Source organism: Manis pentadactyla, chromosome 13 (genome assembly GCF_030020395.1).
Source record: "Manis pentadactyla isolate mManPen7 chromosome 13, mManPen7.hap1, whole genome shotgun sequence".
NCBI lineage: Eukaryota > Metazoa > Chordata > Mammalia > Pholidota > Manidae > Manis > Manis pentadactyla.
Window position 1 is genome coordinate 43,744,020 of NC_080031.1, and position 20,665 is coordinate 43,764,684.

Genomic DNA, 20,665 nt, shown 5'->3' on the forward strand with positions numbered 1-20,665 from the left:
TCTGTCCAAAAATAGGTAGTCCTGTATATTTGTCCCTCCAACTATCAGCAGTGATCACACCGATGTCCCTCAAACATCGTGGTGTGAAAAGAACCAAGTACAATTTTCTGTCCACAACAGGCCCAGACGAAGGATACTTGTGGTCTTCAGGGATCACTTACACACTGAATGTTTCTAAATAAAGTCACCAAGCGAGCGGCAAATAAAAGAGGACAGAGGACAGAGATACGGGTTCAAGTCCTTTCAACTCCATTTACTGGTATTGTAAGCACACGCGGCTGACTCTACCTGAAAGTGTATCGGTGAACACAGTGCTCTCCTTATGGCTTAGCTACCTTGCAAGATTTCTGGAAGCATAGTGTAGGAAAGAGACATAGGCTATGTTGTTATCTGTTCTGTACAGAAGGATAGATGTGCAGACAAAAAGGTGATTGATTCATATATAGATAGGTAGACAGACGACAGATGAAAGAAAGAGATAGGTACATAGACTGATAGATGATAGACATCATTGATGATAGGAAGATAGATAGATAGATAGAAAGATAGATCCATAGATACATACATACATACTTACATACATAGACACATAGATAGACAGACCGATGGATAGATAGATATCGATACCGATAGATACAGATACATATCGATTGACACAAAGCTATTTTTCATAAACAGGAGTTGAATGGTGAATAACATAGCTAATGTACAAACAAAAAGGAAGAATGAAATCCAGTTTAAAATTGCAGTAAGCAGACTTAAGAAAACAAACACCATCATTTGCAATGACGTGGTTGGAGCTAAATGGTAGTACGTTCAGAGAAATAGGCCAGGCGGTGAAAGACATGTACAAAGTGATTTCACTCATGTGTGGAGTATAACATCAAAGAGAAACTGAAGGAAAAAAACAGCAGCACTCTCACAGAATCCGAGAGTTGACTAAAAGTTACTAAATGGAAAAGGACTAGGCACGGTGAGTCTGAAGGGAGGGATAAGTGTGGGGAGAAAGAATAGTGGTAATTGGGATTAGCATGAATAATGCGTGGGTTCGGGTGTGCATGGGGAGAACTGTACAACACAGAGAAGACTAGTATAGGTCATATAGCATCTTACTACTCACTGAAGGACAATTAGTGTAACGGGTCTATGGGGGCGGAAATGGTGAAGGGATCTACAGCATTCAACTACGCTGATAGACAGCGACTGAAGAGGTTTTTCGTGGGGACTTGGTGAAGGGGGGAGCATAGTAAACAATGTTCTTCTCGTGATTGTAGATTAATGATAAAAAAAATTCTTTAAGTGCAATAAGTGTACAGCTCTGTATCATCAGAATAAAAGGTCATGCACTGAGTGCTGCAAACAAAAGACACAGGGTTAAAAGAAGGGATAAAAACTCAAGACACCTACGTGCTTACTTACAGTAGACTCACTTCAGATACAAGGAAACAGACAAACTACAAGACGAAGGTGTGTGGACAAGTACCCTACACGAGTGAAACTGAAAAACAAACAATCAAACAAATGGATTCTGTGTGAGTCCCCAGAGACAGTCAGCAGAAAGTAGCCCTATCTGACCACCATGAATTCTTTTTGTTTGGTTTCAGCAGTTCCCAGCGATAGATTTAGTGGTGCAGCAACATACTTCTCATTTTCTCTCACCTCAACAACTGAGTTGCTGTAATAATAAGCATCTGGGCCATTGAAATCAGTGGGTTTTATGATGTTCACGATTGAGAAGATCTAATAACCACCTAAAGAGGGAAGTTTGGACACTCAAATAAACACGTCACTCCACAATACACTCTTGGCTCCCAACTGCTCCTGTCTAGAAATTGGTGTTCCTTTTTATTTGAACCTACGTCCTATCGGCGGTGCTCGCGCTGATGTCCTTCAAACATGGTGTTGAGCAAAGCAACAAGTTTACATTTCTGTCGACAACAGGCCCAGAGGAATGATTCCTGTGGTCTTCAGGGAGCACTTAGTCAATGAATGTGGCTAAATACAGACAGCAAATTAGAAGCAGATGAAAGAGGACAGAGGACAGAGACACGGGTTCAAGTCCCGACACAACCATTTCCTTGTTTTGTAGGTACACGTGGCCGTCTCGACCTGCAAGGGTCTCGGTGAACCTAGTGCTCTCTCTACAGCCTAGATACTTTGCAGGATTTTTGGAAGCATAGTGTACGAAAGTGATATAGGATATGTGGTTAACTGTTCTGTACAAAATGACAGATGGGCAGACAAAAAGTTGACTGATTGATTGATAAATAGATAGACAGACAGATAGATAGATATAGGTACATATCGACTAACACAAAGCTACTGCTCATAACCAGGAAAGCAATGGTGAAAGCACATAGCGAAACTACAAACAAAGAAGAAGAATGAAATCCAGTTTAAAAAGTACAGTAAGCAGCCTTAAGAAGAAAACAAATCGTTTCATTTGCAATAACGTGGATGGAGGTAGAGGGTATTATGCTCAGTCAAACAGTCCAGGCGGAGAAATACATGTACCAAATGATTTCACTCATGTGTGGAGTATGATAACAAAGAAAAACTGAAGGAAAATACAGCAGCAGACTCACAGAACCCGAGAGTGGACTAACAGTTATCAAAGAGAAAGGAACTGGGTAGGTTTTGTGGAAAGGGTGTAATAAGTTCGGGGAAAAAGAATGGGGGCATTAGGATTAGCATGTATAATGTGTAGGGTGGGGTGTCATGGGTAGGGTTGTACAACACAGAGAAGACATGTAGTGATTCTACAGCATCTTAGTACATGCTGACGGACAGCGACTGTAACTCGGATTTGGGGGGGACTTGCTGAAGAGGGTAGACTTAAAAACATAATGTTCTGCATATGATTGTACATTAATGAGAACAAAGAAAATTTCAAACTGATGTAAGAGCACTGCTCTCAAATATCAGAATAAAAGTACAGGCTTTGAGTGCTCCAATCAAAAGACACAGGGTTAGAAGAACTGATGAAAACTCAAGACGACCTACGTGCTCCCTTTCTGGAGTCTCACTTGAGATCCAAGGACACAGACAAACTACAAGCTGAAGGGGCGGGGACAGGTAACCTATACAAGTGAAACTGAGAAACATACAAACATATGGATTCTGTTTGAGTCCCCAGAGAGAATCAGTAGAAAAAAGCCCAATCTAGCCACCGTGAATTCTTTTTATTTTGTTTCAGCAGTGCTCAAGAATAGATTTCGTGGTGCAGCAACATCCTTCTCATTTCCTCCCACCTCAACAAATGAATTGCTGTAAGAATATGCGTCTGCGCTTTTAAAATCATTGCTTTTTATGATGTTCACAAACGTAAAGAAGTAATAACCATCTAAAGAGGGATGTTTAGACCCTCAAATAAACACTTCACTCCACTACACACTCTTATTTATCAAATGCTCTTGTCCAGAAATAGGTGTTCCTTTATATTTGTCCCTCCACCAATCAGCTGTGATCACACCGATGTCCCTCAAATATGGTGGTGTGCAAAGAACCAAGGACACTTTTCTGTCGAAAAAAGGCCCAGACGAAGGATAATTGTGGTCTTCAGGGATTACTTACTCACTGAATGTGGCTAAATAAAGTCACCAAGCGAGCAGGAAGTATAAGAGGACAAAGAACAGAGATACGGGTACAAGTCCCTTCACCTCCATTTACTGGTTTTGTAAGCACAAGCGGCTGACTCTACCTGAAAGTGTATCGGTGAACATATTGCTCTCCTTATGGCTTAGTTACCTTGCAAGATTTCTGGAAGCATAATGTAGGAAAGAGACATAGGCTTTGTTGTTAACTGTTCTGTACAGAAGGATAGATGGGCAGACAAAGAGGAGATTGATTCATAGATAGATAGGTAGACAGACGACAGATGAAAGAAAGATAGGTACATAGACTGATAGGCGATAGACATCATAGATAGATGATAGGAAGATAGATAGATAGATAGAAAGATAGATCCATAGATACATACATAAATAATTACATACATAGATACATAAACAGATCGTTAGATAGATAGATACAGATACATATCGATTGACACAAAGCTATTGTTCATAAACAGGAGTTGAATGGTGAATAACATAGCTAATCTACAAACAAAAGAAGAATGAAATCCAGTTTAAAATTGTAGTAAGCAGCCTTAAGAAGAAAAAAAAACACTACCTTTTGCAATGACGTGGATGGAGCTAGATTGTAGTATGTTCACAGAAATAGGCCAGGGGGAGAAAGACAAGTACCAAGTGATTTCACTCATGTGTGGAGTATAACAACAAAGAGAAACTGAAGGAAAAAAACAGCAGCACTCTCACAGAATCCGAGAGTTGACTAAAAGTTACCAAAGGGAAAAGGACAAGGCAGTTTGAGTCTGAAGGGAGGGATAAGTGTGGGGAGAAAGAATAGTGGTAATTGGGATTAGCATGAATAATGCGTGGGGTCGGGTGTGCATGGTGAGTACTGTACAACACAGAGAAAACTAGTAGAGATCATATAGCATCTTACTTCTCACTGATGGACAAATACTGTAACGGGTCTGAGGGGGCGGATATGGTGAAGGGATCCACAGCATTCAACTACGCTGATAGACAGCGACTGAAGAGGTTTTTCGGGGGGACTTGGTGAAGGGGGAGCATAGTAAACATAATGTTCTTCTCGTGATTGTAGATTAATGATAAAAAAATTCTTAAAGTGCAATAAGTGTACAGCTCTGAATCATCAGAATAAAAGGTCATGCACTGAGTGCTGCAAACAAAAGACACAGGATTAAAAGAAGGGATAAAAACTCAAGACACCTACGTGCTTACTTACAGCAGACTCACTTGAGATCCAAGGACACAGACAAACTACAAGCCGAAGGTGTGTGGAAAAGTACCCTACACGAGTGAAACTGAAAAACAAACAATCAAACAAATGGATTCTGTTTGTTTGTCAGAGACAGTCACCAGAAAATAGAACTATCTGACCACGGTGAATTCTTTTTGTTTGGTTTCAGCAGTTCCCAGCGATAGATTTAGAGGTGCAGCAACATACTTCTCATTTTCTCTCACCTCAACAACTGAGTTGCTGTAATAATGAGCATCTGGGCCATTGAAATCAGTGGGTTTTATGATGTTCACGATTGAGAAGATCTAATAACCACCTAAAGACGGAAGTTTGGACACTCAAATAAACACGTCACTCCAAAATACACTCTTGGCTCCCAACTGCTCCTCTCTAGAAATTGGTGTTCCTTTTTATTTGAACATCCATCCTATCAGCGGTGATCACGCTGATGTCCTTCAAATATGGTGGTGAGAAAAGCCACAAGTTTACATTTCTGTCGACAACAGGCCCAGAGGAATGATACCTGTGGTTTTCAGGGAGCACTTAGTCAATGAATGTGGCTAAGTACAGACAGCAAATTAGAAGGAGATGAAAGAGGACAGAGGACAGAGACACGGGTTCAAGTCCCGGCACAACCATTTCCTTGTTTTGTAGGTACACGTGGCCGTCTCGACCTGCAAGGGTCTCGGTGAACCCAGTGCTCTCTCTACAGCCTAGATACTTTGCAGGATTTTTGGAAGCATAGTGTAGGAAAGTGATATAGGATATGTGGTTAACTGTTCTGTACACAAGACAGATGGGCAGACAAAAAGTTGATTGATTGATTGATAAATAGATAGACAGACAGATAGATAGATAAAGGTACATATCGACTAACACAAAGCTACTGCTCATAACCAGGAGAGCAATGGTGAAAGCACATAACGAAACTACAAACAAAAAAGAAGAATGAAATCCAGTTTAAAAAGGGCAGTAAGCAGCCTTAAGAAGAAAACAAATCCTATCATTTGCAATAACGTGGATGGAGGTAGAGGGTATTATGCTCAGTCAAACAGGCCAGGCAGAGAAATACATGTACCAAATGATTTCACTCATGTGTGGAGTATGATAACGAAGAAAATCTGAAGGAAATGACAGCAGCAGACTCACAGAACCCGAGAGTGGACAAACAGTTACCAAAGAGAAAGGGACTGGGTAGCGTTTGTGGGAAGGGTGTAATAAGGGCGGGGAAAAAGAATGGGGGCATTAGGATTAGCATGTTTAATGTGTAGGGTGGGGGTTCATGGGTAGGGCTGTACAACACAGAGAAGACATGTAGTGATTCTACAGCATCTTAGTACATGCTGACGGACAGCGACTGTAACTGGGAATTGTGGGTGACTTCCTGAAGAGGGTAGACTGGAAAACATAATGTTCTGCATGTGATTGTATATTAATGAGAACAAAGAAAATTTCAAACTGATGTAAGAGCACTGCTCTCAAATATCAGAATAAAAGTACAGGCTATGAGTGCTCCAATCAAAAGACACAGGGTTAGAAGAACTGATGAAAACTCAAGACCACCTACGTGCTCCCTTTCTGGAGACTCACTTGAGATCCAAGGACACAGACAAACTACAAGCTGAAGGGGTGGGGAAAGGCACCCTATACAAGTGAAACTGAGAAACAAACAAACAAATGGATTCAGTTTGAGTCCCCAGAGACAGTCAGTAGAAAATAGCCCAATCTAGCCACCGTGAATTCTTTTTGTTTTTTTTCAGCAGTGCTCAGGAATAGATTTCGTGGTGCAGCAACTTCCTTCTCATTTCCTCCCACCTCAACAAATGAATTGAGTAATAATATGCATCTGCGCTTTTAAAATCATTGCTTTTTATGATGTTCACTAACGTAAAGTAGTAATAACCATCTAAAGAGGGAAGTTTGGACCCTCAAATAAACACTTCACTCCACTAAACACACTTATTTCCCAAATGTTTCTGTCCAAAAATAGGTAGTCCTGTATATTTGTCCCTCCAACTATCAGCAGTGATCACACCGATGTCCCTCAAACATCGTGGTGTGAAAAGAACCAAGTACAATTTTCTGTCCACAACAGGCCCAGACGAAGGATACTTGTGGTCTTCAGGGATCACTTACACACTGAATGTTTCTAAATAAAGTCACCAAGCGAGCGGCAAATAAAAGAGGACAGAGGACAGAGATACGGGTTCAAGTCCTTTCAACTCCATTTACTGGTATTGTAAGCACACGCGGCTGACTCTACCTGAAAGTGTATCGGTGAACACAGTGCTCTCCTTATGGCTTAGCTACCTTGCAAGATTTCTGGAAGCATAGTGTAGGAAAGAGACATAGGCTATGTTGTTATCTGTTCTGTACAGAAGGATAGATGTGCAGACAAAAAGGTGATTGATTCATATATAGATAGGTAGACAGACGACAGATGAAAGAAAGAGATAGGTACATAGACTGATAGATGATAGACATCATTGATGATAGGAAGATAGATAGATAGATAGAAAGATAGATCCATAGATACATACATACATACTTACATACATAGACACATAGATAGACAGACCGATGGATAGATAGATATCGATACCGATAGATACAGATACATATCGATTGACACAAAGCTATTTTTCATAAACAGGAGTTGAATGGTGAATAACATAGCTAATGTACAAACAAAAAGGAAGAATGAAATCCAGTTTAAAATTGCAGTAAGCAGACTTAAGAAAACAAACACCATCATTTGCAATGACGTGGTTGGAGCTAAATGGTAGTACGTTCAGAGAAATAGGCCAGGCGGTGAAAGACAAGTACAAAGTGATTTCACTCATGTGTGGAGTATAACATCAAAGAGAAACTGAAGGAAAAAAACAGCAGCACTCTCACAGAATCCGAGAGTTGACTAAAAGTTACTAAATGGAAAAGGACTAGGCACGGTGAGTCTGAAGGGAGGGATAAGTGTGGGGAGAAAGAATAGTGTTAATTGGGATTAGCATGAATAATGCGTGGGTTCGGGTGTGCATGGGGAGAACTGTACAACACAGAGAAGACTAGTATAGGTCATATAGCATCTTACTACTCACTGAAGGACAATTAGTGTAACGGGTCTATGGGGGCGGAAATGGTGAAGGGATCTACAGCATTCAACTACGCTGATAGACAGCGACTGAAGAGGTTTTTCGTGGGGACTTGGTGAAGGGGGGAGCATAGTAAACAATGTTCTTCTCGTGATTGTAGATTAATGATAAAAAAAATTCTTTAAGTGCAATAAGTGTACAGCTCTGTATCATCAGAATAAAAGGTCATGCACTGAGTGCTGCAAACAAAAGACACAGGGTTAAAAGAAGGGATAAAAACTCAAGACACCTACGTGCTTACTTACAGTAGACTCACTTCAGATACAAGGAAACAGACAAACTACAAGACGAAGGTGTGTGGACAAGTACCCTACACGAGTGAAACTGAAAAACAAACAATCAAACAAATGGATTCTGTGTGAGTCCCCAGAGACAGTCAGCAGAAAGTAGCCCTATCTGACCACCATGAATTCTTTTTGTTTGGTTTCAGCAGTTCCCAGCGATAGATTTAGTGGTGCAGCAACATACTTCTCATTTTCTCTCACCTCAACAACTGAGTTGCTGTAATAATAAGCATCTGGGCCATTGAAATCAGTGGGTTTTATGATGTTCACGATTGAGAAGATCTAATAACCACCTAAAGAGGGAAGTTTGGACACTCAAATAAACACGTCACTCCACAATACACTCTTGGCTCCCAACTGCTCCTGTCTAGAAATTGGTGTTCCTTTTTATTTGAACCTACGTCCTATCGGCGGTGCTCGCGCTGATGTCCTTCAAACATGGTGTTGAGCAAAGCAACAAGTTTACATTTCTGTCGACAACAGGCCCAGAGGAATGATTCCTGTGGTCTTCAGGGAGCACTTAGTCAATGAATGTGGCTAAATACAGACAGCAAATTAGAAGCAGATGAAAGAGGACAGAGGACAGAGACACGGGTTCAAGTCCCGACACAACCATTTCCTTGTTTTGTAGGTACACGTGGCCGTCTCGACCTGCAAGGGTCTCGGTGAACCTAGTGCTCTCTCTACAGCCTAGATACTTTGCAGGATTTTTGGAAGCATAGTGTACGAAAGTGATATAGGATATGTGGTTAACTGTTCTGTACAAAATGACAGATGGGCAGACAAAAAGTTGACTGATTGATTGATAAATAGATAGACAGACAGATAGATAGATATAGGTACATATCGACTAACACAAAGCTACTGCTCATAACCAGGAGAGCAATGGTGAAAGCACATAGCGAAACTACAAACAAAGAAGAAGAATGAAATCCAGTTTAAAAAGTACAGTAAGCAGCCTTAAGAAGAAAACAAATCGTTTCATTTGCAATAACGTGGATGGAGGTAGAGGGTATTATGCTCAGTCAAACAGTCCAGGCGGAGAAATACATGTACCAAATGATTTCACTCATGTGTGGAGTATGATAACAAAGAAAAACTGAAGGAAAATACAGCAGCAGACTCACAGAACCCGAGAGTGGACTAACAGTTATCAAAGAGAAAGGAACTGGGTAGGTTTTGTGGAAAGGGTGTAATAAGTTCGGGGAAAAAGAATGGGGGCATTAGGATTAGCATGTATAATGTGTAGGGTGGGGTGTCATGGGTAGGGTTGTACAACACAGAGAAGACATGTAGTGATTCTACAGCATCTTAGTACATGCTGACGGACAGCGACTGTAACTCGGATTTGGGGGGGACTTGCTGAAGAGGGTAGACTTAAAAACATAATGTTCTGCATATGATTGTACATTAATGAGAACAAAGAAAATTTCAAACTGATGTAAGAGCACTGCTCTCAAATATCAGAATAAAAGTACAGGCTTTGAGTGCTCCAATCAAAAGACACAGGGTTAGAAGAACTGATGAAAACTCAAGACGACCTACGTGCTCCCTTTCTGGAGTCTCACTTGAGATCCAAGGACACAGACAAACTACAAGCTGAAGGGGCGGGGACAGGTAACCTATACAAGTGAAACTGAGAAACATACAAACATATGGATTCTGTTTGAGTCCCCAGAGAGAATCAGTAGAAAAAAGCCCAATCTAGCCACCGTGAATTCTTTTTATTTTGTTTCAGCAGTGCTCAAGAATAGATTTCGTGGTGCAGCAACATCCTTCTCATTTCCTCCCACCTCAACAAATGAATTGCTGTAAGAATATGCGTCTGCGCTTTTAAAATCATTGCTTTTTATGATGTTCACAAACGTAAAGAAGTAATAACCATCTAAAGAGGGATGTTTAGACCCTCAAATAAACACTTCACTCCACTACACACTCTTATTTATCAAATGCTCTTGTCCAGAAATAGGTGTTCCTTTATATTTGTCCCTCCACCAATCAGCTGTGATCACACCGATGTCCCTCAAATATGGTGGTGTGCAAAGAACCAAGGACACTTTTCTGTCGAAAAAAGGCCCAGACGAAGGATAATTGTGGTCTTCAGGGATTACTTACTCACTGAATGTGGCTAAATAAAGTCACCAAGCGAGCAGGAAGTATAAGAGGACAAAGAACAGAGATACGGGTACAAGTCCCTTCACCTCCATTTACTGGTTTTGTAAGCACAAGCGGCTGACTCTACCTGAAAGTGTATCGGTGAACATATTGCTCTCCTTATGGCTTAGTTACCTTGCAAGATTTCTGGAAGCATAATGTAGGAAAGAGACATAGGCTTTGTTGTTAACTGTTCTGTACAGAAGGATAGATGGGCAGACAAAGAGGAGATTGATTCATAGATAGATAGGTAGACAGACGACAGATGAAAGAAAGATAGGTACATAGACTGATAGGCGATAGACATCATAGATAGATGATAGGAAGATAGATAGATAGATAGAAAGATAGATCCATAGATACATACATAAATAATTACATACATAGATACATAAACAGATCGTTAGATAGATAGATACAGATACATATCGATTGACACAAAGCTATTGTTCATAAACAGGAGTTGAATGGTGAATAACATAGCTAATCTACAAACAAAAGAAGAATGAAATCCAGTTTAAAATTGTAGTAAGCAGCCTTAAGAAGAAAAAAAAACACTACCTTTTGCAATGACGTGGATGGAGCTAGATTGTAGTATGTTCAGAGAAATAGGCCAGGGGGAGAAAGACAAGTACCAAGTGATTTCACTCATGTGTGGAGTATAACAACAAAGAGAAACTGAAGGAAAAAAACAGCAGCACTCTCACAGAATCCGAGAGTTGACTAAAAGTTACCAAAGGGAAAAGGACAAGGCAGTTTGAGTCTGAAGGGAGGGATAAGTGTGGGGAGAAAGAATAGTGGTAATTGGGATTAGCATGAATAATGCGTGGGGTCGGGTGTGCATGGTGAGTACTGTACAACACAGAGAAAACTAGTAGAGATCATATAGCATCTTACTTCTCACTGATGGACAAATACTGTAACGGGTCTGAGGGGGCGGATATGGTGAAGGGATCCACAGCATTCAACTACGCTGATAGACAGCGACTGAAGAGGTTTTTCGGGGGGACTTGGTGAAGGGGGGAGCATAGTAAACATAATGTTCTTCTCGTGATTGTAGATTAATGATAAAAAAATTCTTAAAGTGCAATAAGTGTACAGCTCTGAATCATCAGAATAAAAGGTCATGCACTGAGTGCTGCAAACAAAAGACACAGGATTAAAAGAAGGGATAAAAACTCAAGACACCTACGTGCTTACTTACAGCAGACTCACTTGAGATCCAAGGACACAGACAAACTACAAGCCGAAGGTGTGTGGAAAAGTACCCTACACGAGTGAAACTGAAAAACAAACAATCAAACAAATGGATTCTGTTTGTTTGTCAGAGACAGTCACCAGAAAATAGAACTATCTGACCACGGTGAATTCTTTTTGTTTGGTTTCAGCAGTTCCCAGCGATAGATTTAGAGGTGCAGCAACATACTTCTCATTTTCTCTCACCTCAACAACTGAGTTGCTGTAATAATGAGCATCTGGGCCATTGAAATCAGTGGGTTTTATGATGTTCACGATTGAGAAGATCTAATAACCACCTAAAGAGGGAAGTTTGGACACTCAAATAAACACGTCACTCCAAAATACACTCTTGGCTCCCAACTGCTCCTGTCTAGAAATTGGTGTTCCTTTTTATTTGAACATCCATCCTATCAGCGGTGATCACGCTGATGTCCTTCAAATATGGTGGTGAGAAAAGCCACAAGTTTACATTTCTGTCGACAACAGGCCCAGAGGAATGATACCTGTGGTTTTCAGGGAGCACTTAGTCAATGAATGTGGCTAAGTACAGACAGCAAATTAGAAGGAGATGAAAGAGGACAGAGGACAGAGACACGGGTTCAAGTCCCGGCACAACCATTTCCTTGTTTTGTAGGTACACGTGGCCGTCTCGACCTGCAAGGGTCTCGGTGAACCCAGTGCTCTCTCTACAGCCTAGATACTTTGCAGGATTTTTGGAAGCATAGTGTAGGAAAGTGATATAGGATATGTGGTTAACTGTTCTGTACACAAGACAGATGGGCAGACAAAAAGTTGATTGATTGATTGATAAATAGATAGACAGACAGATAGATAGATAAAGGTACATATCGACTAACACAAAGCTACTGCTCATAACCAGGAGAGCAATGGTGAAAGCACATAACGAAACTACAAACAAAAAAGAAGAATGAAATCCAGTTTAAAAAGGGCAGTAAGCAGCCTTAAGAAGAAAACAAATCCTATCATTTGCAATAACGTGGATGGAGGTAGAGGGTATTATGCTCAGTCAAACAGGCCAGGCAGAGAAATACATGTACCAAATGATTTCACTCATGTGTGGAGTATGATAACGAAGAAAATCTGAAGGAAATGACAGCAGCAGACTCACAGAACCCGAGAGTGGACAAACAGTTACCAAAGAGAAAGGGACTGGGTAGCGTTTGTGGGAAGGGTGTAATAAGGGCGGGGAAAAAGAATGGGGGCATTAGGATTAGCATGTTTAATGTGTAGGGTGGGGGTTCATGGGTAGGGCTGTACAACACAGAGAAGACATGTAGTGATTCTACAGCATCTTAGTACATGCTGACGGACAGCGACTGTAACTGGGAATTGTGGGTGACTTCCTGAAGAGGGTAGACTGGAAAACATAATGTTCTGCATGTGATTGTATATTAATGAGAACAAAGAAAATTTCAAACTGATGTAAGAGCACTGCTCTCAAATATCAGAATAAAAGTACAGGCTATGAGTGCTCCAATCAAAAGACACAGGGTTAGAAGAACTGATGAAAACTCAAGACGACCTACGTGCTCCCTTTCTGGAGTCTCACTTGAGATCCAAGGACACAGACAAACTACAAGCTGAAGGGGCGGGGACAGGTAACCTATACAAGTGAAACTGAGAAACATACAAACATATGGATTCTGTTTGAGTCCCCAGAGAGAATCAGTAGAAAAAAGCCCAATCTAGCCACCGTGAATTCTTTTTATTTTGTTTCAGCAGTGCTCAAGAATAGATTTCGTGGTGCAGCAACATCCTTCTCATTTCCTCCCACCTCAACAAATGAATTGCTGTAAGAATATGCGTCTGCGCTTTTAAAATCATTGCTTTTTATGATGTTCACAAACGTAAAGAAGTAATAACCATCTAAAGAGGGATGTTTAGACCCTCAAATAAACACTTCACTCCACTACACACTCTTATTTATCAAATGCTCTTGTCCAGAAATAGGTGTTCCTTTATATTTGTCCCTCCACCAATCAGCTGTGATCACACCGATGTCCCTCAAATATGGTGGTGTGCAAAGAACCAAGGACACTTTTCTGTCGAAAAAAGGCCCAGACGAAGGATAATTGTGGTCTTCAGGGATTACTTACTCACTGAATGTGGCTAAATAAAGTCACCAAGCGAGCAGGAAGTATAAGAGGACAAAGAACAGAGATACGGGTACAAGTCCCTTCACCTCCATTTACTGGTTTTGTAAGCACAAGCGGCTGACTCTACCTGAAAGTGTATCGGTGAACATATTGCTCTCCTTATGGCTTAGTTACCTTGCAAGATTTCTGGAAGCATAATGTAGGAAAGAGACATAGGCTTTGTTGTTAACTGTTCTGTACAGAAGGATAGATGGGCAGACAAAGAGGAGATTGATTCATAGATAGATAGGTAGACAGACGACAGATGAAAGAAAGATAGGTACATAGACTGATAGGCGATAGACATCATAGATAGATGATAGGAAGATAGATAGATAGATAGAAAGATAGATCCATAGATACATACATAAATAATTACATACATAGATACATAAACAGATCGTTAGATAGATAGATACAGATACATATCGATTGACACAAAGCTATTGTTCATAAACAGGAGTTGAATGGTGAATAACATAGCTAATCTACAAACAAAAGAAGAATGAAATCCAGTTTAAAATTGTAGTAAGCAGCCTTAAGAAGAAAAAAAAACACTACCTTTTGCAATGACGTGGATGGAGCTAGATTGTAGTATGTTCAGAGAAATAGGCCAGGGGGAGAAAGACAAGTAACAAGTGATTTCACTCATGTGTGGAGTATAACAACAAAGAGAAACTGAAGGAAAAAAACAGCAGCACTCTCACAGAATCCGAGAGTTGACTAAAAGTTACCAAAGGGAAAAGGACAAGGCAGTTTGAGTCTGAAGGGAGGGATAAGTGTGGGGAGAAAGAATAGTGGTAATTGGGATTAGCATGAATAATGCGTGGGGTCGGGTGTGCATGGTGAGTACTGTACAACACAGAGAAAACTAGTAGAGATCATATAGCATCTTACTTCTCACTGATGGACAAATACTGTAACGGGTCTGAGGGGGCGGATATGGTGAAGGGATCCACAGCATTCAACTACGCTGATAGACAGCGACTGAAGAGGTTTTTCGGGGGGACTTGGTGAAGGGGGGAGCATAGTAAACATAATGTTCTTCTCGTGATTGTAGATTAATGATAAAAAAATTCTTAAAGTGCAATAAGTGTACAGCTCTGAATCATCAGAATAAAAGGTCATGCACTGAGTGCTGCAAACAAAAGACACAGGATTAAAAGAAGGGATAAAAACTCAAGACACCTACGTGCTTACTTACAGCAGACTCACTTGAGATCCAAGGACACAGACAAACTACAAGCCGAAGGTGTGTGGAAAAGTACCCTACACGAGTGAAACTGAAAAACAAACAATCAAACAAATGGATTCTGTTTGTTTGTCAGAGACAGTCACCAGAAAATAGAACTATCTGACCACGGTGAATTCTTTTTGTTTGGTTTCAGCAGTTCCCAGCGATAGATTTAGAGGTGCAGCAACATACTTCTCATTTTCTCTCACCTCAACAACTGAGTTGCTGTAATAATGAGCATCTGGGCCATTGAAATCAGTGGGTTTTATGATGTTCACGATTGAGAAGATCTAATAACCACCTAAAGAGGGAAGTTTGGACACTCAAATAAACACGTCACTCCAAAATACACTCTTGGCTCCCAACTGCTCCTCTCTAGAAATTGGTGTTCCTTTTTATTTGAACATCCATCCTATCAGCGGTGATCACGCTGATGTCCTTCAAATATGGTGGTGAGAAAAGCCACAAGTTTACATTTCTGTCGACAACAGGCCCAGAGGAATGATACCTGTGGTTTTCAGGGAGCACTTAGTCAATGAATGTGGCTAAGTACAGACAGCAAATTAGAAGGAGATGAAAGAGGACAGAGGACAGAGACACGGGTTCAAGTCCCGGCACAACCATTTCCTTGTTTTGTAGGTACACGTGGCCGTCTCGACCTGCAAGGGTCTCGGTGAACCCAGTGCTCTCTCTACAGCCTAGATACTTTGCAGGATTTTTGGAAGCATAGTGTAGGAAAGTGATATAGGATATGTGGTTAACTGTTCTGTACACAAGACAGATGGGCAGACAAAAAGTTGATTGATTGATTGATAAATAGATAGACAGACAGATAGATAGATAAAGGTACATATCGACTAACACAAAGCTACTGCTCATAACCAGGAGAGCAATGGTGAAAGCACATAACGAAACTACAAACAAAAAAGAAGAATGAAATCCAGTTTAAAAAGGGCAGTAAGCAGCCTTAAGAAGAAAACAAATCCTATCATTTGCAATAACGTGGATGGAGGTAGAGGGTATTATGCTCAGTCAAACAGGCCAGGCAGAGAAATACATGTACCAAATGATTTCACTCATGTGTGGAGTATGATAACGAAGAAAATCTGAAGGAAATGACAGCAGCAGACTCACAGAACCCGAGAGTGGACAAACAGTTACCAAAGAGAAAGGGACTGGGTAGCGTTTGTGGGAAGGGTGTAATAAGGGCGGGGAAAAAGAATGGGGGCATTAGGATTAGCATGTTTAATGTGTAGGGTGGGGGTTCATGGGTAGGGCTGTACAACACAGAGAAGACATGTAGTGATTCTACAGCATCTTAGTACATGCTGACGGACAGCGACTGTAACTGGGAATTGTGGGTGACTTCCTGAAGAGGGTAGACTGGAAAACATAATGTTCTGCATGTGATTGTATATTAATGAGAACAAAGAAAATTTCAAACTGATGTAAGAGCACTGCTCTCAAATATCAGAATAAAAGTACAGGCTATGAGTGCTCCAATCAAAAGACACAGGGTTAGAAGAACTGATGAAAACTCAAGACGACCTACGTGCTCCCTTTCTGGAGTCTCACTTGAGATCCAAGGACACAGACAAACTACAAGCTGAAGGGGCGGGGACAGGTAACCTATACAAGTGAAACTGAGAAACATACAAACATATGGATTCTGTTTGAGTCCCCAGAGAGAATCAGTAGAAAAAAGCCCAATCTAGCCACCGTGAATTCTTTTTATTTTGTTTCAGCAGTGCTCAAGAATAGATTTCGTGGTGCAGCAACATCCTTCTCATTTCCTCCCACCTCAACAAATGAATTGCTGTAAGAATATGCGTCTGCGCTTTTAAAATCATTGCTTTTTATGATGTTCACAAACGTAAAGAAGTAATAACCATCTAAAGAGGGATGTTTAGACCCTCAAATAAACACTTCACTCCACTACACACTCTTATTTATCAAATGCTCTTGTCCAGAAATAGGTGTTCCTTTATATTTGTCCCTCCACCAATCAGCTGTGATCACACCGATGTCCCTCAAATATGGTGGTGTGCAAAGAACCAAGGACACTTTTCTGTCGAAAAAAGGCCCAGACGAAGGATAATTGTGGTCTTCAGGGATTACTTACTCACTGAATGTGGCTAAATAAAGTCACCAAGCGAGCAGGAAGTATAAGAGGACAAAGAACAGAGATACGGGTACAAGTCCCTTCACCTCCATTTACTGGTTTTGTAAGCACAAGCGGCTGACTCTACCTGAAAGTGTATCGGTGAACATATTGCTCTCCTTATGGCTTAGTTACCTTGCAAGATTTCTGGAAGCATAATGTAGGAAAGAGACATAGGCTTTGTTGTTAACTGTTCTGTACAGAAGGATAGATGGGCAGACAAAGAGGAGATTGATTCATAGATAGATAGGTAGACAGACGACAGATGAAAGAAAGATAGGTACATAGACTGATAGGCGATAGACATCATAGATAGATGATAGGAAGATAGATAGATAGATAGAAAGATAGATCCATAGATACATACATAAATAATTACATACATAGATACATAAACAGATCGTTAGATAGATAGATACAGATACATATCGATTGACACAAAGCTATTGTTCATAAACAGGAGTTGAATGGTGAATAACATAGCTAATCTACAAACAAAAGAAGAATGAAATCCAGTTTAAAATTGTAGTAAGCAGCCTTAAGAAGAAAAAAAAACACTACCTTTTGCAATGACGTGGATGGAGCTAGATTGTAGTATGTTCAGAGAAATAGGCCAGGGGGAGAAAGACAAGTAACAAGTGATTTCACTCATGTGTGGAGTATAACAACAAAGAGAAACTGAAGGAAAAAAACAGCAGCACTCTCACAGAATCCGAGAGTTGACTAAAAGTTACCAAAGGGAAAAGGACAAGGCAGTTTGAGTCTGAAGGGAGGGATAAGTGTGGGGAGAAAGAATAGTGGTAATTGGGATTAGCATGAATAATGCGTGGGGTCGGGTGTGCATGGTGAGTACTGTACAACACAGAGAAAACTAGTAGAGATCATATAGCATCTTACTTCTCACTGATGGACAAATACTGTAACGGGTCTGAGGGGGCGGATATGGTGAAGGGATCCACAGCATTCAACTACGCTGATAGACAGCGACTGAAGAGGTTTTTCGGGGGGACTTGGTGAAGGGGGGAGCATAGTAAACATAATGTTCTTCTCGTGATTGTAGATTAATGATAAAAAAATTCTTAAAGTGCAATAAGTGTACAGCTCTGAATCATCAGAATAAAAGGTCATGCACTGAGTGCTGCAAACAAAAGACACAGGATTAAAAGAAGGGATAAAAACTCAAGACACCTACGTGCTTACTTACAGCAGACTCACTTGAGATCCAAGGACACAGACAAACTACAAGCCGAAGGTGTGTGGAAAAGTACCCTACACGAGTGAAACTGAAAAACAAACAATCAAACAAATGGATTCTGTTTGTTTGTCAGAGACAGTCACCAGAAAATAGAACTATCTGACCACGGTGAATTCTTTTTGTTTGGTTTCAGCAGTTCCCAGCGATAGATTTAGAGGTGCAGCAACATACTTCTCATTTTCTCTCACCTCAACAACTGAGTTGCTGTAATAATGAGCATCTGGGCCATTGAAATCAGTGGGTTTTATGATGTTCACGATTGAGAAGATCTAATAACCACCTAAAGAGGGAAGTTTGGACACTCAAATAAACACGTCACTCCAAAATACACTCTTGGCTCCCAACTGCTCCTCTCTAGAAATTGGTGTTCCTTTTTATTTGAACATCCATCCTATCAGCGGTGATCACGCTGATGTCCTTCAAATATGGTGGTGAGAAAAGCCACAAGTTTACATTTCTGTCGACAACAGGCCCAGAGGAATGATACCTGTGGTTTTCAGGGAGCACTTAGTCAATGAATGTGGCTAAGTACAGACAGCAAATTAGAAGGAGATGAAAGAGGACAGAGGACAGAGACACGGGTTCAAGTCCCGGCACAACCATTTCCTTGTTTTGTAGGTACACGTGGCCGTCTCGACCTGCAAGGGTCTCGGTGAACCCAGTGCTCTCTCTACAGCCTAGATACTTTGCAGGATTTTTGGAAGCATAGTGTAGGAAAGTGATATAGGATATGTGGTTAACTGTTCTGTACACAAGACAGATGGGCAGACAAAAAGTTGATTGATTGATTGATAAATAGATAGACAGACAGATAGATAGATAAAGGTACATATCGACTAACACAAAGCTACTGCTCATAACCAGGAGAGCAATGGTGAAAGCACATAACGAAACTACAAACAAAAAAGAAGAATGAAATCCAGTTTAAAAAGGGCAGTAAGCAGCCTTAAGAAGAAAACAAATCCTATCATTTGCAATAACGTGGATGGAGGTAGAGGGTATTATGCTCAGTCAAACAGGCCAGGCAGAGAAATACATGTACCAAATGATTTCACTCATGTGTGGAGTATGATAACGAAGAAAATCTGAAGGAAATGACAGCAGCAGACTCACAGAACCCGAGAGTGGACAAACAGTTACCAAAGAGAAAGGGACTGGGTAGCGTTTGTGGGAAGGGTGTAATAAGGGCGGGGAAAAAGAATGGGGGCATTAGGATTAGCATGTTTAATGTGTAGGGTGGGGGTTCATGGGTAGGGCTGTACAACACAGAGAAGACATGTAGTGATTCTACAGCATCTTAGTACATGCTGACGGACAGCGACTGTAACTGGGAATTGTGGGTGACTTCCTGAAGAGGGTAGACTGGAAAACATAATGTTCTGCATGTGATTGTATATTAATGAGAACAAAGAAAATTTCAAACTGATGTAAGAGCACTGCTCTCAAATATCAGAATAAAAGTACAGGCTATGAGTGCTCCAATCAAAAGACACAGGGTTAGAAGAACTGATGAAAACTCAAGACCACCTACGTGCTCCCTTTCTGGAGACTCACTTGAGATCCAAGGACACAGACAAACTACAAGCTGAAGGGGTGGGGAAAGGCACCCTATACAAGTGAAACTGAGAAACAAACAAACAAATGGATTCAGTTTGAGTCCCCAGAGACAGTCAGTAGAAAATAGCCCAATCTAGCCACCGTGAATTCTTTTTGTTTTTTTTCAGCAGTGCTCAGGAATAGATTTCGTGGTGCAGCAACTTCCTTCTCATTTCCTCCCACCTCAACAAATGAATTGAGTAATAATATGCATCTGCGCTTTTAAAATCATTGCTTTTTATGATGTTCACTAACGTAAAGTAGTAATAACCATCTAAAGAGGGAAGTTTGGACCCTCAAATAAACACTTCACTCCACTAAACACACTTATTTCCCAAATGTTTCTGTCCAAAAATAGGTAGTCCTGTATATTTGTCCCTCCAACTATCAGCAGTGATCACACCGATGTCCCTCAAACATCGTGGTGTGAAAAGAACCAAGTACAATTTTCTGTCCACAACAGGCCCAGACGAAGGATACTTGTGGTCTTCAGGGATCACTTACACACTGAATGTTTCTAAATAAAGTCACCAAGCGAGCGGCAAATAAAAGAGGACAGAGGACAGAGATACGGGTTCAAGTCCTTTCAACTCCATTTACTGGTATT